Consider the following 9,268-nt stretch of genomic DNA (forward strand, 5'->3'; position numbering starts at 1 on the left):
GAGAGAGAGAGAGAGAGAGAGAGAGATAGATAGATAGATAGATAGATAGATAGATAGATAGATAGATAGATAGATAGATAGATAGATAATATTACATGTTAAAATGACAGTCTTTAGATTAAATAACACCTTGCAACCCTCAACCCCTGAAGTTAAAATCAGCGTCATGATGAGTTAATCCAGCCGTAGCTTGTAGTGTTGGTAAATGTCCAGTGAAGAGTCATTCAGTCAGCATCAGTGAGGGTGTTTTGCACATGATTTCACCTCAACATGTTGCATAATTTGTACCTGCTGCGTCGATAGGTCTCCATTACTGACACACAGGCTGCTAATTAGGATGACTCCATGTGACAGAAGGACCTTGGGACCTTTTTCCATATGACATTTTATGTTATATATAGTTGATCCAAAGCCCTACCACCGACAGCTAATCGAAATATTCATGAACAGTGTGGAGGAGAGATTTTGCTGAAGTCTTATCTGAGATATTGTCACCGTTTATTGGATTTTTTTTTTTTTTTTACATTTTAATCATCATCAGATTGTCTCAGACAAGTTGTCAAGATCAACATATGTTTTTATTTGAGCTGTCAACTTATATGACCTCAACTGGTAAAGGAAATGAATTATGTAATGCCTAATATAAATAAAAGGGCTTTTGCTCAGAGAACATCATCTTTTGATGCATAGTTACTGAAGGACTGCTGACTTTGACTTTCTTCAAGACTGAGGGCTGCTGCTCATCAGTGGAACATATACTTTATAAAACAGTGGTTCGAAAGCTTGTATATCTGCAGAAATGAAATGTTCAGACATTTAGTGTCATGAGCAACACAGACGCTAACTAAAACCAAGTGGTGCAGTATTTTCTTGGCTGTAACAGGGCAGGGGGAAAAAATCAACATATTTGTTCTTTTTTTAACCGTTTAATTGCTGTCAGGTTGATTTCCTCACATTCTTTAACAGTTGTTTGAAGAATATATATATAAGAAGCTTCTTCCCCACACTTATCTCCCACACCGGTATTTGCATAATCTGACTTTACTGAAGTCTAGATATAGGCCTTAAGAAGTGTTACATAACAGTGGCACATATATAGCAATTTGTACATCGATACACATTACAAAAGGAAAACATAACATGTGCATGAACATAAACCACCTTGTTACTGTTATGTGAATACTATGTCACGTAGGTTACAACTAAATGAGAAATCATGATTTTCACAGTGTGACCTTTGTGACAAATTAATATTATGCTCCTTAGTATTTGAAAGTTAATAATATTTCAATCCAGTCGTCAAATTTCTATTGTTTTCTATTCTGCATTTTTTTTAGTTGTTTTGATAAGTTTTGGAGAGAAGATGCTACCATTACCTATGAAAAAGAAGTATGTGAACAAAAAAATAAAAACACCAATAATAATCTGCCAGTTCCTCACCTGTATTGTTGTTTCCCAGTGTAAAGTGTGAGAGTATGAAGAGCGAGCGGACCTTCCTTGTTCACTTCTCCACAGTGAGTGAGCTGAAGCAGCTGCTGATTTAGAGTGAGAGGGAGAGAGAGAGAGGGAGAAAGAGAGAGAGGGAGAGGTGTCTGTGAAAATGACAGTAAGCCAATAAGATGGCAGAGACCCCAAAAGGACGAATGCCCGGGCTGGACTTGATGTTGATGTTTGATCTTGAACTGAGTGGGTTCGTGGCCAGAGGAGATGGATTGAAGGATGAAGACAGTGACAGTAAATATTGATTGTTTGTTGATACATTCACACGTCGATCGGCAGTAACCCTATGATTTAACGCCAAAGTGCTGTCATGTCAGCACACTGATTTCAGAAACTGTGCATTAATCATTGATCGTAGATGGAGTTGGTGTGATGAGAAATCTGAAGCTTTGGCACATGAAGAGGTAAAACAAGAGGCTGTGAATGATTAGTTATTTTGTGTGATGACGTCTCTCCAGACAGACATGGACCTGCAAATGAATGAGTTGACTACTATGCCTTTTCACCGTTTGCCCTTGAGGCTCAGAAAGAGATGATGTGACAGTGATATGCAGAATCACAACTCTCTGCGCCTCTTCTAATAAATGTGTGAGGGTCTCTGTTACAATAAACCTTGCTCTCAACAAAACCTATTGTATTGCAAGTGACAAAGACAGACTGTGGACATTTTTTCTGTTCCATTTAAAGCATCACCCCCTCAACTCCCACTTAGAAAAGTGAGTGCTTGCAGTAATTCCACTGTCCACAAACCTGATATAAAAATTTTTAAAAAAAAAAAGCTTTTAAAGTGCACTTCAATTTACAGTTACATATCTTTGTTGCAAATGGCAGACAAAGGCTGAGATATTTCATTTCTTTTTCTGAAAATAATAACAAAATGACCTTTTCTAGATGGATGAATGGATGAGTGGAAGTCGGGCTGCAGTTATGCCTCCGTTTCTCCCTCCTCTTAATTGGCGCTGGTAAGTAAGCACCCTGCACAACACTAGACAGTCATTTCAGCTGTGCAGCAGTGAGCACAACCTGGAAAATTTGCACAAAATGTCAGAGGAAGACACAGAGAGAAAAAGATAAACTGCCTCAGTCAGACATAGTTTAAAGCACTTTCAAAGGTATCAGCCTGGAGGCTTCAACCAGTCAGACTAAGCTGCCATGCAGGGTGCTGCTGGCCATGCCCACCAGTAGCAATTCATCCACATTTGATATCCATTATTTACATGCATCATAATAACAGTGCTGTCATTTTTTTTTTAAATGGAAAGGTTGCAAATAAGCGAGCACTGGGAAGATTAAAAAAAAAAGAGAGAATCAATTTGTCCTTATGGAGGCTGAAGAAATTCATCCACAGTTACCTCATCATCACAGATGAGGAGGACAGTGTTGTAGGAAGCAACATGTTTACTTGACAGAGCAGCGCTTTCATCCACAGAAGCATGACTGTGGCTGAAAGATGCTAGAAGATGCTGTTGACGCTGTTGACGCAAATATGTCCAGTGTGCGGTGATGAGTAGTCATGGAGATGGCTGCCAGAGCCATGCTGGTCTTCATTATTAATTTTTGAGTTTGTTTGGGAAAAAAAACTAATTTCACGCAAGTGGCACACTCGAATGTGCTTTGACAAATGAGAAACACAAATTGCATGAACCTTGATGTTTGCATGTAATCATCTCAAATTTAACTTGAAGTGAGTATAATAGGAGCTCTCCTGATGGCAGCAGGAAGGCAATTGCTCATCTTGGGAGAGTAAATACTAAAGCCTGAGGTCCATTATCGCTTAAATTGAGTTTTAATGTCGCTTGGCAGATGAGAGGACAGAGCATCTCTGGTCAAACTACAGGTGACAGTTTAGATAAGGCACAGTGTGTCAAGGCCTCATCAGTTTTAACTGCCTGCTTCATTGGTGGGTCCATTTATTAACTGATATCTTATCAGCGATATGTAATTTAAAAAACACATTTTGGGTTACCAGGGTTCCTGGCTGGTGTTTATCACTGTCATTACTTTGTCTGCTGGAGCACATTGTGGAGGTGATGGGGTTCATTTTTACACTCGAACCCACTGAGAATTATTACCTGACGCTGCAGGCTCCCCCAGGAGTGTAGCAACACAGCAACTTTAAGCTGATTGTTTTGGTCCGGACAGAAACTTTACTGTTACGGTTCACTCCCACTGCTCTCACAGCACACGCCACACAACACAACTGTTCTACAAACAATGCAACACTGGTACAGCTCCAAATCAGAGAAAGGGAGACAATGTTGAACTTGAAAGTTTAAAGTACTCAATTTCAGTGTCTAATTTTCATTTAGACACAAAACTTATGTGAATCACTGAGGAGGAGTCAATTAAACTAAAGGGAACTTAGTTAACTGAGTTGGATATCATATGTTATAAAATCACAGATGAGCATGTCTCATTGTTTTTTTTTAAATGTTTTTTTTAAACATGCGCTGGGAAAAATTTACCCACGAACATCAGACATTCAACAAATAACAAAACCTGAAACAAAAGTAAACTTTTATATATTTTTCCATTGATGACGTCTTTCCTTGACGTCAAATTAGGCTGTTGAAAGCCAATCTTAGCTGCCATGGTAACTTTAATTTTTGTCCTAATTGTTTCTTACTATTAAATTGTTAAACAGTCAAGTGTAGATAATCCAGTAATTTTCTGATGATTTATTACAAAGGCAGAAACCCAAGACCCTTAATTACATAACATGTCTCAGGGCAGAATCGACTCTAAGTGGTGGAAAGTTTTTCAATGGAACATTTCAAAGTGGAGAAACTCTAGACACTTTACTTTAGAGTTAATCATTTGTACATTTTGACATCCAAGCCTGATGCATGTTTTGTTTCATCAAAGTACGTCATTAATATGAACTCTTTATAGAGGGTAAGATCTATTAGAAAAATGTCACAAGTCATATAAAGAGACTAGATGAGTGACTGGAGCTCAGGACAAGCAGTTTCACACCATTGTGATGATTAAAGCCTTTATGACATTAGGATTATTTCTCTGATGCCTTGGCTTTAACCATCACTGTGGAACAACCACATCCATGATTCAGATTTCTGCTGTGAGAGCCTCAGTGCCACTTGGCTGCAGTTGATTGCTACAACACTGTGTGTGTAAAGTGCTGCTAACAACACATCATTAGATCACCAGAGGAGGTTGTTTAGACTGAACACCAAAGCAGATGCATATAGTGCTCTTCAGAGGAAGCTTTGATGCCTCTGAATCTTCTCATCAAGGAGGAGAGTCTCGATGATCAGAGTGTTGCCGCGTTGTTCCGCGTGAACAAACCCCTCCGGGACAAAGATCTCCATGCTCCGTCTCCTGGGAGGTTGTATCAATCCTTCACAAGACACATGAGATAAACAAACTCTTTCTTCACCATGAGAAGACAAAACTCATCCCGCCACCTGGTTTCTTCAGACACAGATGTGAACAAACACGATTAATGGCTGTTGACAGCTGGACTGCAGAACACTGAGGGGGGCAGAAACGATCAGAGGGGGGACGCACATCCTTCGCAGGCTGTTCCACCATATTTCAAAGGAAAAAGATTAATTTCTCATTTTTCGCTTGTGGTACCGCCACAGCGCTCCATATTTGAAGGGAACTCCACTGATTTTACACATGAACTTCAGTGTACTTCACAGGCGGCGGCAGCGGCGGCGGCAGCTGCACCTCGGCCTGTGGAAGCAGTTACGTAATGTCTTCCATGGCTGCACAGCTTGAGAATTGACACTTGGGGCTACAACCAATAATTTTATATTCACAATAATGTCACATAACCACTCAAATGACTAATATTGACAGTCCAGCATGCATTATAGGGTTGTCCTTTAAGCTCCCTTTAAGCTGTCCTCCCTAATTTTTTCCCATATTTTATGCTTGTATGTTTATTTTATTGTGCTTTTATCTGATGTTTAAACTGTAATTGTAATTGTTTTAATTGTAAAGCACTTTGGTTCAAGGTGCTATATAAATAAACCTGACCTTGACCTTGACCTTTAAGGGTTGCTGGGTGCAGGTCACCAGTCTATCTCACCTATGGTCAGTGTGTGCAAGTGTCTTTGGACTGGAGGAGGTTGGAGAAAACAAATGCAACGAAATGATATAACTTACAAACTCTATCCCAAAAAGTCTTTGTGTGGGTCATTGGTGGTCCGTTGTTATGCCCCATGCCACCCCCCATGGTGACAGTCCCACAGAGAATTAGCATCCGGCTGCCTTCATCTCTGGAGCACTTTAACTTCTCTCAGCTCATTTATTTGGTCTGCTTCACTCACCTATTACTCTCAGATCTTTTCAACCGTAGCGGGCATCAGTTTCCAGCTCCGCACTATACCTGCCCAGCGCCTAACAACAGACACACACACAGTTACTATAAATACACTGTTGACAACAATGTCTCAGACTTTTAACCAGACCTGATAGCGTGGTCCGACTCCAGCTGAGGTAAATGAGGGAATGTGTTTTGCATTGAAACGTCATCGACTGAGTTGTATTCCAGTCTCTCTCATGCATTTGGAATGAAGATAAAGGTATTCAGATCAGTGTGTGTGTGTGTATTATAGTAATAGATTCCATGTTTCCACTATCAGGTGCTCTGTTTGAATATCATTCATTCCCAGCAGCCTGCATGGGATTTGGATTTTGAAGCGTCGTCTTTCATTCTCTCGCCGTCTACAGATAGTTGGTGCAATATTTGTATTCCAATCTCTCCCACTTGCATTTACATGTGGAAATAGCAGCGGCTGAGTTTTGGATTCCATTGTATTAAACTTTATAACAACAGCCTTGGCCCTCCCTATGTGACTGTTTTCTCTAGAGCCTATTCCATATTAATATCAACAGTTCTCTGACCGACCGAATGACAGCCAGTCAGTCATTCAGTTCAGGCGGATCCATCCTCTGCCCTTGGAATGGCTCCCACTGTCACCCCCTTTTTTAATAAACAGTCAAGTTCATCTTTTCATCTTTTTTTATATGTGGAAATACATCATTTATTGTCTGTGTGGGTTGAGCCTATATTCTCCAATATGACCTACAGACAAAGTGACTGAATAAAGGCTCTTATGTGCATTAAATAGTTATTAGGTCACAAATGAAGTTACCAGAGCTCAATATGAGAAATGAGATAAAGTTTCTAGATTGCAACCATTATCTGTAGAGAAGCTGAGGTTAAGAGGTGACAGTTATTATTCTACAAAACAAGGACACTGACAAGAGCTCATTTACACATAAACCTCCCGTTTCAAGGATGAGACAGTCTCAGCAGTGGCTGTTTTCCTGCAGAGATGCAGAATAAAAAAAATCCCCCCCAAAAAATCCCATCTGTCATCTTAGTTTTCTTTGCACAGGGAACTCCCTTCCACCTGTATCACTGATCTCTTCCTGCATTATGCACAACTCTGTCAGTGGTCACACAGGCTGAGAAATCTGGTTGTTTGTCTGTGCAAATTTTGATCTCGAATGAAAAAAAAAAGAAATATGTAAAGCTTTTCTGATTATCTGTGTTGAAAATGTGTTTCTTTTTCTATTTAAACCATTTTAAGCAACAAATGACAAACACATAAGAGCTGATTACCTTAATTTTTATTCAGATGAAAGTAGTAAATGAATATGAAGGAGGCACTGAGGCATAGATAATTAATTATAATGAAGCGCTATTTCATCAAATCCAGGAGCTCAGCTTGGTCCCTTAACAAAGTCTCCTTTGTCTTTTTCTTCTGACTGATTTGAGACACATGGTGGACTGTAGATAGAGATGAATCATAATTAACCAAGATGGAGGAACTCTGAGTGGGTGACGTGACTGACACTTCTTTGCACTACTTGTATCTCACATCTGTTTTTTGTTTTTTTCCCACACCACTGACACCCAACACACTGATAACAAACGAGTCTCAAACAGGCTGCCCAGCTGTTGTGGAAGTGTTGATCATTATCGTTAGATTTGCAGCTTTGAGAGCACTTCAAGATGTTGAAGCTGCAGAGACACAAAGCACCAGGCTCTTCAGGAGAGTGTGACAGAAGCAGCAGATGGAGATTGAAGGTCTTCTACTGAGCCAGACATCTGAAGACCAACACCCCCATTGGATCCCTGCAGGAAAGCTAGATGCTAGAAAGCATTTCTTATTATTTAGGGGAAAATTCAGTCATGTATTAGCTAGGGCCTAATTACTCAGTGATGTGGATTTTTGGGTGTAAATATTCAAATTAAAAATTGTAGCTCCTTCAGTCTTTCTGGTTCTGGTCCATACCAATGAGCATAAACCTCTAGGTCATTTTCCGGCTCTGACTTTTCAACTAAACTTAATTTTCTGCCTTTTTATTTTAATATAAATTTTAATTAGTTCTGCTTTTTTTTCTCCTTGATCTGAGTTTTCTGTTGGACACCTCAAGGAAAGCCGCATCTTGTTTCTTTTTGAGGAACTTGTTTACAAACCAAAATGCAACATTCGTTTGGCAAGTTACTTCAAATGTCAACTCGGAGCGTGATTTTCGCTTGTTTATTCCCCTCGGAAATCAATTATACATTTCCTTCGGCTTGCCCTTCAGCTAGACGTGTAAACTTTGAACATGACATGACAAGAACTCAGAGGCCGACCTCTTACAGAGAAAAAGGAACTCACTCATTTGGCTCCACGTGTTTCGATGCTGCTTGTCATCCTCTGCATGTTCGTGGCTCAGCTGTTGTCACATTCACCTGCTGCTGTTGTCTGTGCTGAAGGTCAGTGTCTTGCTTTTCACTGACCTCAAGTTTCAATGATTGCTTTCTCTGCAACAAGCAGCTGTCAGCTCTTTGCTGCAAAAAGTACTGGCTTCAGCAGTGTAAGAAACTTGGTCTTGAGCAAGTATTGAGACAATTTTACATCAGAAAAGATGCAAATAAAAGTAAATTCCATTCATGACTTTTGCAGATCCTTATTGTGCTGACTGCAGCCTTACCTCATGTCTCCTTCCATCCCATTGTCTTGTGTCATTTAACTCACTGTCTTTCTTTGCTGTCTCCTGTCTGCCATCCTTTCTCAGACGCTTTCTTCCCTGTCTGCTCCTCCATGATTAAGCTTCATCCTGTAGATGTTGCCGCACATTTTACCACCTAAGTTTTGTCTTTGTGATCTTGCAACAGACGGAAACACAGCAGCCCCAACCTGTCCTCAGATGTTAGCAGCCTCACCACGAGTCAAATGTGGAGGAGAAAATGACTAAGTTTGTGTTAGTATAGCTACTTTGTGGAGGCAATTAAAATGAAACAATCTGTTCCTTCTCTGCTTGACTTCTTGACTATGTGCTGAAAAGTTTCTGTTTGGGATTTGTGTAAAACCTTTAATGAAGGAGAAATAGGGCTTTGAAATAGTGTATTGTGAGTGTACTGGACAACATGCATTAAGATGTAATGTATTTTTCCATGTATGTTGTTGTGCTCATCTAGCCAACATTCATACAGCTGTTATAATGGATGAGAACAGTGTGACCTTGTGCTCAGTACTTTCCTTGAATCACTGTTGCCCCCTCTTTGTTTCACACCTTCTTCTTCTTCTTTCTTACATTTATCAAGGATGTGTTCCACGTCACAATCCACGCAGAACATGTTTTTAATTAAGAGTGAGTGTGCAGACATATAAAGCGAGACACTTGAAACCTTGGCTGTGTTCGCATCAGGAATAGTTGATGGAGAAAGTGCAGTCGCAGGTCTGGTTCATTAACATGATTGATGTTAGTCCCGTTGAAATGTTCTTTTTGAATGTTT

Source organism: Trachurus japonicus, chromosome 12, assembly GCF_045865225.1.
Source record: "Trachurus japonicus isolate A0001 chromosome 12, Traja_1.0".
Taxonomy (NCBI): Eukaryota; Metazoa; Chordata; class Actinopteri; order Carangiformes; family Carangidae; genus Trachurus; species Trachurus japonicus.